Raw genomic sequence first — 13,621 nt, 5'->3', positions numbered from 1 at the left:
AGGTAATATTCCACATGTCATTACTAAAATATTAGTCTGATAGGAATCCACAAAAGACATTATTTGACTAAAATTATGAAAAACTTAAAAAATTCCACGAGACATTTTAAAATCTTTTTTTGCTGATTAAATAATACTTGTTCCTTATAGTGAATTTTGAACCTTTAAAAGCACTACAATCAATATATTAGTCTCGAAGTTGGCACTCAAGTGTTTAAATGAACAGGATAAAAGTCAAATGACTAAACACAGCTAGTTAGTGACTATTCTCATTTTTGTGGACAAAGGTATTTCAGGACCCCTAGATTTGTAGCTCCTTAGTGGCAAATATCCTCTGGCATGTAGAAGTTTCTTACATCTAAACTCAGAGTTCAATAGCTGTGTGCTAGAAATCCGTTGAAAGTTGACCTAGCACAAAGGCAGAGCTAGTATGAATTTTTCCTCATTTTCCCCTGTAATGAATGAATAATGAATAATTACCTTCATGAGGTAAACAAAATGTGTCAATGTCTCAAAGGACCCTGACAGAATTGGGAGCTGGATAGAAGCAAATGGAGATTGCCAGGAAAAACAGTCACCATCCCATTGCTAATCTGAAATGCCACCTGACCCAAGAGCGGGTCAGGTGACTGAAATCTGACATTTCAGATGTCACCTTCGCAGACTTCTGTAAATGTGATTTCCATGGTCTATGGTTAACAGAATGTGCTCTAGCTGAGTTAGATGCTGATTCCTTGGCTGATTTTGTGATCTTTGGGCAAGTAAGCTACTTATCTTGTCAATTCTTCAGTTTCCCTGTCTCAAAATGTGACATCATTAGCTCTTTAGGTGATTTTGTATGAATTTTTTTTTTTTTTTTTGCGGTACGCGGGCCTCTCACTGTTGTGGCCTCTCCCGTTGTGGAGCACAGGCTCCGGACGCTCAGGCTCAGCGGCCATGGCGCACGGGCCCAGCCACTCCGCGGCATGTGGGATCTTCCCGGACCGGGGCACGAACCCGTGTCCCCTGAATCGGCACCACTGCGCCACCAGGGAAGCCCTGATTTTGTATGAATTTAATGATAAAACCCATGTCATGTGTTTAGCCCACCACATTGTATAGGTAGGCAGTAAATACACTCTAAACATTAACTATTATTAAGTCTAAATATTTGCACACCCCCAATTATTTATAGAACTAAGGACCATGCACACAACCCCTATATAACTGGATAGTTTAAGGACTGATAGAACCTCAGTAGATACAGACTCAAAGTTATACTGTAGAATGTGAAACAGGTTTTTTTCTAATAACTTATTTGTTATACAGGCATTTCCAGAATTTTGTCAGAGATTTTGAAGAGCCATAAACTGAGTAAGCCCATCACTTACCCAGCTGCATGAGCATTCCTTCACCTCCCCCGCCTCCCTTAAAGCTCTGATCTGCAGCACTAAGTAAAAATATTCTCATCTTTCTCCCTTCAGTCTCCAAACAAACTGCCTACACTAAAGGAAGACTGGAGTTCTGCTATTTTAAATTTAGCAAACGAAAAGGGGATCTTTCTAATTTTTTTTTTTAATTCAGTGGACCATAATTTTTAGGCAGCCTCTGTTGTATACATCATATCATCACATAAGAGTCACATTAACTTCAAAGGGAACGACACACAATGGCACACAAAGTGGTAAGAAACATTTCCAGGACATAATGAAGTATTATCTGAAGCAGTGCTGAAGCAGATGTCTTGGGAGAGGAAATAGTAGCAGTGCACCAAGTGCCGGAGCAGCCTCAGTCAGTCCCGCGTCACTCAGCCTTAACGAGATCATGCTGACCGCCAACCAGGAAGGCAGAGCTGGAGAAAAGAAAAAGAAAAAAAGCGTCGGAGGCAACACTTTTTAAAGTTAAGGCCAGCTAGTACGTGTGACTTATTGGCAGAGAGAGCTGGTCATTTGTGAATCTTCCCAGTTTCAGGGCACTGGGGACATTGGAAAATGACCAAGACCCACGTCGTCATGTAATGGAACAGGAACCCATAAAGGAATGGACCCTGGGAGAGAGGTCGGGTCCACTACCCCCAGGTTTCCTGGGACATTTGTCTTCAGTTCCTATTAGAGGGGTATCATCCTCGATTCCTTCTACCTACATCACAGCAAGGTTAGGGCCAGGGACTCCTGATCCAATTGAGGGTGGTGAAGAGAGGTTTTTTACCACTGAGGAGACTGCCTTAGCAGCAGTGCAGTTTGGCTCTAATTCTTCCTCATTGCCTCTTAGAAAGCTCCAAGTCTCCACATATTGGGGGTGAGATAAAGGGGAAAGGGTAGTTAGGGAGGCTCAGAACTGAGTTGAGGGTCTAGTATCCCAAATATCATTCTTTGGAAATCTCTTTAGTTATAAGATTCCTCAGGGCTGCAGCTCCTATGCTTGGGCTTTGGATGTGAAATGCAGAAGGCTATCAGCTTAGCAGAGTACAAAGAGCAGTGATTCTACAGGGAAAGAGGCATGGCAGGGGTAAAAAGACCAATTCCCGTTATGTTTAAATCTCCCTGGACCTATTCTGTGACTGTAACACTTAACTTTTAGTAGAGTACAAAACAAGATGTAGTAGGAAAATGCAACTTTGGGAGAGAAAACACATTTTATTGTCCACTACCCAGTGTTTTTTGGAATGGTTAACATAGATTGCACCTGAGGATTACCCACTGCCCACTGCCTTCGCTGATGAGTTGTTAAGGGGTCTGATTGATGGAGCAAACATGGTTTTGGCATAACAATCAAGGTGGACTCTTTAGACAAAGCAGGATTTGTCTACTTTACCCAATGCCCATTCAAGATGGACAAGTTGACATTTTGAAAATGGAAAACAGATGTCTCATACAAAGCTTTAAAAGTGTCAGGTATAGATGAAGGACCCCAGCTACTCAGATGGATTGGATCCAAGAAGGGAATGTGGAGAAATCTGGCATTTCATCCAGCAGGCATACGTGCATTCTGAAATAATCATAGTTTACCTTTGAATAAAGGGAAGTTATCCAGAATTAATAAATCAGGATAGAATGGCTTCTGAATGACCCAATCGTCATCATACTAATTTTTTTCCAGCTTTATTGAGGTATAACTGACAAATAGAACAGTATATATTTAAGGTATAAAACGTGATGATTTGATTTACGTATACATTGTGAAATGATTACCACACGTGTTAATTAACACATCCATTACTGTCATCCTACTAATTGTTATTCTAAACAACTGGTTTGTCAGACCGTTATCACCAAGTGCCTTTTAAAACTTTGAATAAAGTTATAAACTATGAATATATTGGTAATTGAGTATCACTGAAATTCAGTTCACTGCACAACACTCCACAAACTAGATGTGGAATATTTAGTAAACTTACTTTCATTCTCTTAAAGCAAAGCAAAAGGAGACCATCTGCAAAGACGTGTATGTTTTTAAATTTTAAGTAAATACATGTTTTTAACTCTCCAATGCAGTGGTGTCAAATTACAATTACCTGGGGGACTTCTTAAAAACACTTTTGCAGGGCTTCCCTGGTGGCGCAGTGGTTGAGAGTCTGCCTGCCAATGCAGGGGACACGGGTTCGTGCCCCGGTCCAGGAGGATCCCGCATGCCGCGGAGTGTCTGGGCCCGTGAGCCATGGCTGCTGGGCCTGCGCGTCCGGAGCCTGTGCTCCGCAATGGGGGAGGCCACAACAGTGAGATGCCCGGGTACCTCAAAAAAAAAAAACAAAAAAACACTTTTGCTGGGCTTCACCCTCAGACTTTATGATTTTATTTGTTCGTGGTGGAGCTGGGACACTGGAATTTTTTAAAAGCTCCTCGGGTTATTGTAATATGTAACCAAACTGAAAACTCCTGTTTCAGTGTAGCTAGGTATCCAAAATATATGGCTATCTTATAACTTTTGTACTCTCTTGTTTGCTGGGATACTGTAGAATATGCCAAGGGCCACTCCCAGTGTTTATTTCTGGGAGCTGTCATCTCTGTTTATATTCTCAATAGTGGTGCAATGCAATTAGAACACAGACACTTGTGTAGAAGTGCCTAGTTTGGATTTCCAGCTCTCCACCTACTAGCTATGTGACGTGGACAAGTTACTTATATTCTCTGTTCCCCAGTTCCTTTGTGTGTTAATGGTGATAATAATGTATCTACCTCTTGGAGTTGTTGTTAACAATTAAATGAAAGATTATATATAAATGAGTTATTATATATAAAGCCCTTAGAACAATTTTTGGGAAGATCATTTCTTACTACTAAAAAGAACCCTGGCTCTGAGTCTTGCCCTCTCTCTCCCAGCCATAAAGGGTCCAATAACTATAAAGTAAAAACAATCATTAAATTTTTATATTAAGCAATAACACCTGCAGAATTCCACATCATGTTTCCATGTTAACAAAATTCTTTATATCAGAAGAGATGAGGATGCTTATGAGTTGTCTCCAGTTCTGTGGTTTCTCAAGCTGTGGTCCCTGGAAACTACTTGAAGTGCTTCTCAGATATTGAAAGTTGCCTGGGCTCCGATACCAGATATTCTGAGGATGATTCTTATGCACAGTAAAATCTGAAAACAATGGCTCCGGTCCACACTATTGAATGGACAGTGGTAGGAGAATTATTGTGTCCTTTAACTTCTAGCTCTGGTGCGTCCTCAGGAAGAATCTCAAAAACATCAATACGAGTGTCTATCAGAGGGCATGGTGGTGCTGCTGTGTCTATGTATTTATGTGGGAACTCCGTCAAGGTTGTAGATTTTGATTTTGCATGACAAAGCCGCTTAGCTTTATCTCTAAAGGAGCACTTGCCACTTTATATAATTTTCAAGTTGGTTTCTCTTCCTGGATAATTATCTTCTCAAGGCATAGACATATCTTATCAATTTTGTGGGCCAACAAGGGTGGATTGAGTGCCTTCCTCAAAATACTCTAAGTCCCCTTCTGGTGCCTGGGACTGGCCAGAACTGAGAGCCTGTCTGGGAGGGGAGGGGGCAGTCCAAGCCCAGGCCAGGAGCCATGTTCTGAACCCTGTTCCTGTTTCTTGTTTCTTCCCTTGAGGCTGCTCTCTAACTGCTAACACTCCCCTGTGCTCTGCAACAACCGGCCATGAAAGCTCTAAGACTCATGAGCGAGGAGTCATCAGGGGTTGCACAGCCAGGCCCGGGTCCAGGAGGGCAGCCTGGTAAGTGGATTGCTCCCACGGACTGGCATGGGATTTGTTTCATGAGATTGCATAAGAATGGGCTGCCAGATGGTGCTGACATGCTGATTTTGGGAGACCCACTCATTATCATCCAGAATAAGGAATTTTTCATATGCACTGACAATTGTATAGATATTCCTCTTTTCTGTCTGTTATACTGAATCTTCATCCATAAATCACCATACCTCACCTCACATTAATTTTTTTCTAAATATAAGGATGCCACAATAATTATTTGTACACCCTAAGGATGCTCCTGACTCCAACTTTTACTCTCTTTTTATCACTAAACTTAAAACCATCAGAAATAACCACATCTTTTCTTCTGGAACGCCCATTACACAACTGCAGTCATAGTTATTTTAAGACTTTTACAAGAAAGCTGCATTCAGAGGATTAGTTACTAATGGGAAGAGTCAAACTCTAATAAAGTAGGAATTGGTGCAATAAAAATTAGAAAGATAGACGGGAAGTAATTTAGGATAGGCTAGGATATGCTGCTGTAAGCTACAATCCTTTGTGAATTACAAAAAAAAAACCTTTGTGCGACAGGTCCATTATGCATTGATTATGGGCTCTTTTCCAAGTGTCTTCTTGGAACTCAGGCTGGCAGAACAGCAATATCAGAAACATTGCTGGTTCCAATAGCAGGGGGAAAGAAACTCTGGAAGGCCTCACATAAATAATTTAATAGCTTGGTCCAGAAGGGATTTGTTCATAACTTATCGGTCAGACCTAGTCATGTGGTTCTCACTTAATGACTAAGAGTCCAGGAAGTGCAACCCACCCATTTTTCCCAAAGGTGAAGAGCCGGAAATATTTGGGGAACAGCATTAATGACTACCACAGAAATATTCAAGGTAGTACATCTATTTAATATTTTGCAAGTTTCTAAAGGAAATGTCTAGAATTGTTGCTTCTCTTATAAGGAGTATCTTTTAAAAAATGTAGAGAATGAGAAAAGTCATAAAGGACTTCTTATAAATAATAAATATTAGAAAATTCAAAGCTAATTTTTATATTTATGATTTATAAAGAGTAAGTGAATAAAATTAATTTTATTTCCTTCTAGGACAGAGTCATGTAGTATGGAATTCATGTTAGAATCCAAAAGCAAAAATCTGAGCAAAGGAAAGGCAATATATTCAAATATTGTGCTGTTTCTAGGTCAAGAGTACATGAGTAATTTAACTTTTCATTTCTTTTCTCTTCTTTCTTACTTTCTGTTCCAGATATCCCATAATGAGTATTGTTTTTATAATGAAAAATTGTATAAAATAAACTATTCGTTAGTAAGGTAAAGTCTTAGAGAAGAGGAAACTGATGGATTTTTAGTATTAAATATAGAACCAGGTTATTAGACTGGTAGGTTAGTTAGCTGGGAAAAACGTTTTCCTTCCCTAGAAGTTTAAAAGTCATATTTATACTCATTAATTTGGAGGGTGAAACGTAGTAAAGGGATAGAGATGATCCATCCCAGCCCTGGATTGGTACCAGAAGCTTTCACTCTAGACAACTCTGTGAGAGGCATAGCTGCTTGTCAAAGAGAAGATCTCTGTTTATATTTCAACTTTTAGCATTTTGTATTTATTTGGCTATCTTTTAGGTATTTGATTTTGATGAGATCTGGAATATCACTTAGGAAGATTACAACATATCTTAGGTTTTTATTGAATTTTGAAACAAGATAATGGATGATCACACATTTTGAAAGAGCTTTTTTTTTGTAATTAAAAAAGTTATTCAGTGTCATAGTGACAGATAACAGTGAACTGGTTGCTTCAGAAGGAGGATGGGGAGGTGTGGAAGGATGATAAATGGCGTGAGGAAACTTTTGGGGTCAGTGGATATGTTCATCCTCTTCATTTTAGTGATAATTTCATATATATGTTATAACTTATCAAAGTATATAATTTATGTGCAATTATACCTAAATGAAGATGTTTAAAAATATAATTCAGTATATCCTATAATTGATGGTTATCTGAGGGCCTTTATCTTACATTAAGCTACTAAGCTACAAAGGTCAAACCTAGATCTCCTAATATTTAATGTTTTTATCAAACTTAGAGATTGGAATGTGAAATTTTCAGATGATACCAAGCTGCAGAGAATGAAAAATATTGTGACAGTCCATTTCTATATAAAGTAAGGATATGAAATTAACAAACTGGAAGTAGTCAGTAACCATTGATTGTGCTTTTAAGTTATAAATGTACTTTTAACTTCGAGGGGTGTGACTCATGTTAACTAGACAGAATCTTCATTTGAAGCTATTTTGTTGGTAACTGTTAAACATTATTATAATCTACCAATGTGTCTTATGGATGGTACTCACCCAGAGTTTTGTCGTTAAGAGAGATTGACATGTTTCAGGTATAGTTTGAACGTTACTAAGGAACAATTTATATAAATCTACTTTGGCTTGGTGATTTTGATAATAGCATTAGATGTGTGAGTGTGCAGATAATACTCCATGGATGATCATAAATGAAATTTAAAATTCCAAGATAAACGTCAACATTGACTGTTAGCATATGCAATGGGAACAAACTGGGTTATTATTGTAAAATTTAGAAATATTGTGCTTGCTATAAAGTGTGATTTCTTTCTTTATATTCTCAGTACGTTGAACTTTTGGATTCTAAGTTCAATGTTTAAAATTCAGGGTAAGAACTAAAATGATGCTATGCTTCTCATCATAACTGAGGCTATTTCTACATGAAGAAATGCAGAAGTGAAGTGAAAATATTCTTTTGATCCGACAGATCAGCTGTGGCACTTATGTTCTACAAAGACGTAGACATCTGAGTCACTTTGATCTTCCCACCATTTATAAGGGCCACAGCTGATTGGATTAAGAGACATTTGCTTTCAAGACTATCTTACCACTGAATATGTAGAAATAATCTAAGTCTAATTAACAAAATACTTTTAAATTCTAATATTTCACATGCACGATGAGGGATAATCCAGTTGCAAAAGAGTATTTGTTAACATTTTCATGTTAAACTGCTGACAGTTCAAATAGTAGCTGAATACCAGCTGAAAAGTGTACTTTCCTACAGAAAGAGCTCCTGTATGAGAGCATGATTTGTACCTTGGCCAAAATAGGCAGTTTTCAATATGTTTTCCCCCAAGCCCTTGAAGTGGAACTTAGGAAGCGTTAAGTTAAAAATTTTGGAAGTTATGGGTTTCCCTCGTGGCGCAGTGGTTGAGAGTCCGCCTGCCGATGCAGGGGACACGGGTTCGTGCCCCGGTCCGGGAGGATCCCACATGCCGCGGAGCAGCTGGGCCCGTGAGCCATGGCTGCTAAGCCTGCGCGTCCGGAGCCTGTGCTCCGCAACGGGAGGGGCCACAATAGTGAGAGGCCCGCGTACCGCAAGAAAAAAAAAAAAATTTTGGAAGTTAAGTTCCTGGAGGTGGATGATTTTGCCAATTCTCTTTGTTTAGCAACTAACAGAATAACTCTTTGGGGGAAGAACTAAAAATGTTCTTTAAAATTTGAGTTTTAAAGACCAGCAGGATTAAACTAGCAGGATCAAGTAGGTCCAGACTATAGTTAACTAATGAAGTTCATGAAGAGCCCTTAGAGTTCTTTCAAAGTTCTGTCCCCAGTAGTTATTAGCACATGGGCACTCCCTAAGTGTTTGAGTGACTGACTGGTGAAGATGCTGGTGACATCGAAGAATGGGCAAGAACAGAGCACCTGAAATAAACACTCATATCTGGAGTCCAGAAAAGTGTAGGTATCACAGCCTAGTAATGGTAGCAATACTTGCTATGGACAGGACACTTTCTTAGAACAGTTTGCGGGGTGGGGATAACAACTGATATTCCAATAATCAAAAACTCAGTTCTATAAGACAAGCTTGTGGTATCAAGGAAAGATTTGAAATTTTAACAAGCCATGCTCTTATTGGACCCATAAATGTTGATCATAACAGTGACACAGATGGCTTGCTGTGGAGTTTGGTGTTATCATGTGACTGAGATTTAGCTAATACACAAATGATGAACCTTGCAGGCTGGCTCATAAGAACCTCCTATCCTCCTAGTTCCTTTCCTTTCTGGCTGTTTGGAATGGAGATATCTCCCAGCATGACCTTAGGAGGTATACGTTAAAAATAACAGACCTACAAATAAAAGACAGTTGAATATCTGAATTGCTTTCTGCTGATCAGGAACATCCTTTTCAGACTTTATATGAATGAGAAATACTCTGCCATTGGGGTAAACCACTGTGATTTAGGGGTTTACTTGTTTCATCAGCTAGCATCACCACAATTCATACAACTGACAAAGCATTTATGGTCACATCTCTGTACCAAAGATAGGGGTGTATTTAGGAAAATTTATAGATGGGGACTATGAACAAGGGAGAAATTGCTACATTTCAAATGAAACATACTAGATTTCTATTACATCAGAAATTGGGACCCAGGTTTCTTGATACTCAGGTATCTGATATACTTAATTAAAAGCAATCTCTCTGAACTTTAAGATACTGTATAATTTAAGCAACTTTTCTCATGATACTTATCATCTTTCACTGTACTACAGTTATTTGGATACATTTTAAAAATATTATTTCTCCTCCTAGCTATTACACCTCTAAAGTGTGGGATTTTGTGTGATAACTTTTTTGTATACCTTAAAATATCTTGTCCAGTGCTTTGTTAAACATTTTGAAGGCTCAATAACTGTTTATTAAATGAATGAGATATAAGTCAATTTTCTTTATATTAAATAGATGAGGAATCATATAGATGTGCATATAAATTATTTAAATTCTGCCCCACCTGTGGTTACCATGTAACTTAAGAGCTAAGCTTAGCACTGGTTAGAAATAGGAAACTCTTCTATGCTTCAAAAATTTTGGCAATATTTCTTATCCAAGAGTTAAATAAAATGGGTTTTATTTGTATTAAGCACTGATTTTTAATATAGCTTTGGTGAAATTTGAAATATTCTTGCAGAAAATACTCAGCTTCTAAGTTGTGACTTTTTGAAAAAAAGTTATATAAAGATTCCTTTTGTTTTTTGTGTGTGTGCTACAAGTCAACTGGCAGCTGTAGAAGAATAAAAATTGTTTGTATGGGCTGTGATCATGCAAATGTAAATATATATGACTAAGCAGTTGTAAACAAATAATTCATTTAATTATAACAGTAAGTTACATTATCCTAAAATGCAACCCAAAGTTTTATTTCTAGGCTTTTGTTTGTATATTCTCTTTTCATTAGCAGTTCTGAAATTTTGTGCTCTTAGATCTTAAAAGCATCCTTTTTATTTACTTTGATAGAAAAAAGAAAACACCTTTGCCGAAGGCACCATTTAATTAAGGGCTGAGGATGTAACCAAAATGCAAAGTGCTTATGTTTGTATAGGATATTTTATATTATAGCTTTTTGAAAATAATTAGAATGATCAAGATATTTAATACTAAGATATTAGTACTAGTCTTACAATGCTTTATTATATGAACCAGCCATTTTTTGCAAGAACATGTAATTTAAAAATCAATAAAATTTATAAATTCTATCATAATCCTGAAGAACACTATATTTTTTCCTTCCAAGTGGTGCATATATATTTTTCCTTCTGTATTATAGAACACATCATCATCATTATTACTATATTAGACATTGTGAGAAGGATGGCAAGCTCATATTTTCGTCCTTGTTCATTAAGAATACTTAATCTGGCTGGAAACATAAAGCAAATTCATGTTAATAGACAACTTCAATGAAGAGTGCTAAGTGAAGGGTCAATTAAGTAGCAGAATTTAAGCAAAATCTTAAATAGTCAAAATTTAGACAGACAGAGGTGAGAAAAGAGGGCCAAGCAAAGAAAACTAGTTGAGAATGGTGAAGATAAAATAGAATAAAAGCGTAATTTTCAACCCATTGGAACCATCTGAGGAAGTTTAAAAAATTCCTGTGCTGAGGCTACTCTAAACCTATTAAATAAGACTCTTTGTGGGTGGTACCAGGAATCATTATTTCTGAATCTTCCCAGGTGATTGATACTGTAGGGACACCAACTAGAGGACTGCTGGAGAAAAGCATGATGTAGTCACTGTCAGACCTGCTTGGCTAGGACTTGGCTAGAACAGCAGTAGAAAGGGAAGCAGTTTGAATGGAAATAAACATGCCAGGATAATTACAAAATCTTGTAGATCTTAGTTATTGGGGATTGAGGGAAACAAGAAAGAAAAATAAGTTACATTCAAGTTTTCAATTTCCAGCAACTAAAACTGTGTGACATTAATTGTCAGAAGAAAGAGCTGGTCCTAAGATGGAGAAGATGATGACTTCAGGTTTCAGTGTATTGATTTTAAGCTAACATTGAAATTCCAGTCTCCTCTAGGCATCCTGTCCCGCTTAAAGGGAACAGGATATCTAGAGGGTTGAGAAGCACTGTGAAGTTCACAGTCTAGGGACATAGATACTTTAAAAGACTACAGTCAAGTCATAGGACTGTAGAATGTTTCCTCTCCCCTTACACCTTACACCACATCATAAAGACCTATTTACTTTAGTTCCTTTTACTTAGTACATCATGTTTCACTAACAAGAAAAAATTACAAGGCATACTAAAAAGCAAAAACCAGTTTGAAGAGGCAGACTAGCACCAGGATCAGAGTCAGATATGACATTCAATGTTGAAATGATCAAATCCCAGTATTTGAAAAAATTGTGATTAATATGCTAAGGAATTTAATAGAAAAAGTGGACAGTGTACAAGAACAGATAGGTAATGTAAGCAGAGAAATGGAAATTCTAAGAAAGTATCAGAAAGAAATGTTAGAGATCAGAAACACTGTAAAAGAAATGAAGAATGCCTTTGATGAGCTCATTAGTAGAATAGACACTGCTGAGGAAATAATCTCTGAGCTTTTGGATATAGCAAAAGAAACTTTCAAAACTGAAGGTAACGAAATAAGCCTGGAAAAAATTAAAAAGAACAGAATATCCAAGAACTGTGAGAAAACTACAAAAGCTGTAACATACACATAATGGGAATTATAGAAGGAGAAGAGAGAAAGGAATGGAAAGAAATATTTGAAACCTAATGACTTAAAATTTCCCCAAATTAATGTCAGACACGAAAACACAGACCCAGGAAGCCCAAAGAAATTGAGTAGGGTAAATGCCAAACAAAATAAAACAAAACTACACCTAGGCATATCATATTCAAACTGTAGGAAATGAAAGATTAAGAAAAAATCTAAAAGAAGCCAAAGGAAAACAACATCTTACCTGTAAAGGAACAGAGATAATTATATCTGACTTCTCTTCATAAAGCAGGCAAACAAGAAGAGGGCAGAGTGAAATATTTAAATAGTTGAGAGAAAAAACCCACCTGCCTAGAATTCTATATCCTGCAAAATTATCCTTCAAAAGTAAAGGAGAAGTAAAGAGTTTCTCAAACAAACAAAAGTTGAGGGAATTTGCTGCCTCAAGGATAGGCCTGACTTGCAAGAATTGTTAAAAGAAGTTCTTTAGAGAGAAGGGAAATGATATAGGTCAGAAACCCAGATCTACATAAAGAAAGGAAGAGCACTGGAGAAGGAATAAATGAAGGGAAAATAAAAATTTTAATTTTATTTTTCTTATTCATAATTGATCTAACAGATGACATTTGTTCAAAGTAGTGACCAGCAACAAAGTATTCAATTATATATGCTTATGTATAAGTGAAATGAATGACAGCAATGACACAAAGGACGAGAGAAGAATTAGGAATACTTTGTTATGGAAGGTTACCTATTGTTATCTAAGCCTATGTGTGAAGCTGTACAGGGTTATTTGAAACTACAGGTGGATTAGTTGTAAATGTATACTGCAAAATCTAGGGCAACCACTGAAAAAATTAAGAAAAAAAAACATAACTGACAAGCAAAGAGAGGAAAGAAAATGTAATTACATAAAATGCTCAGTGAAAAGCACAAAAGGCAGTAAAAGAGTAGAGAACAAAATAGGAACAAAGAACAAGTGCAATGAATAGAAAACAGTAACAAATATGGTAGATATTAATTTATCTGTATCAATAATAACTTTAAACATCAGTGGTCTAAAAACATCAAATAAAACACAGAGATTGTCGGAGTAGATCAAAACACACACCCAGCTATATGTTTTCTACAAGAGATCCATTTTAAATATAAAGATACATATAGATTAAAAATAAAAGGATGGAGAAAGATATATCATGCTAACACTAATAAAAAAAAGTTGGAGTACTTAAATTAATTTCAGACAGAGAAGACTTAGAGCAAGGAAACTAATCAGGGATAAAAAGGGCCATTAAATAATAAATGGAATCAATTTTCCAAGAAGATATAACAAGGTTTAATGTGTATGCACCTAACCAGAGAGCCTCAAAATATGTGTTATTGAGGAATAACATATACATTG

Source organism: Delphinapterus leucas, chromosome 5 (genome assembly GCF_059928025.1).
Source record: "Delphinapterus leucas isolate spDelLeu-1000000601 "Yukka" chromosome 5, BTC_Dleu_Yukka2, whole genome shotgun sequence".
NCBI lineage: Eukaryota > Metazoa > Chordata > Mammalia > Artiodactyla > Monodontidae > Delphinapterus > Delphinapterus leucas.
Note: the sequence above shows the minus strand (reverse complement) of the source record.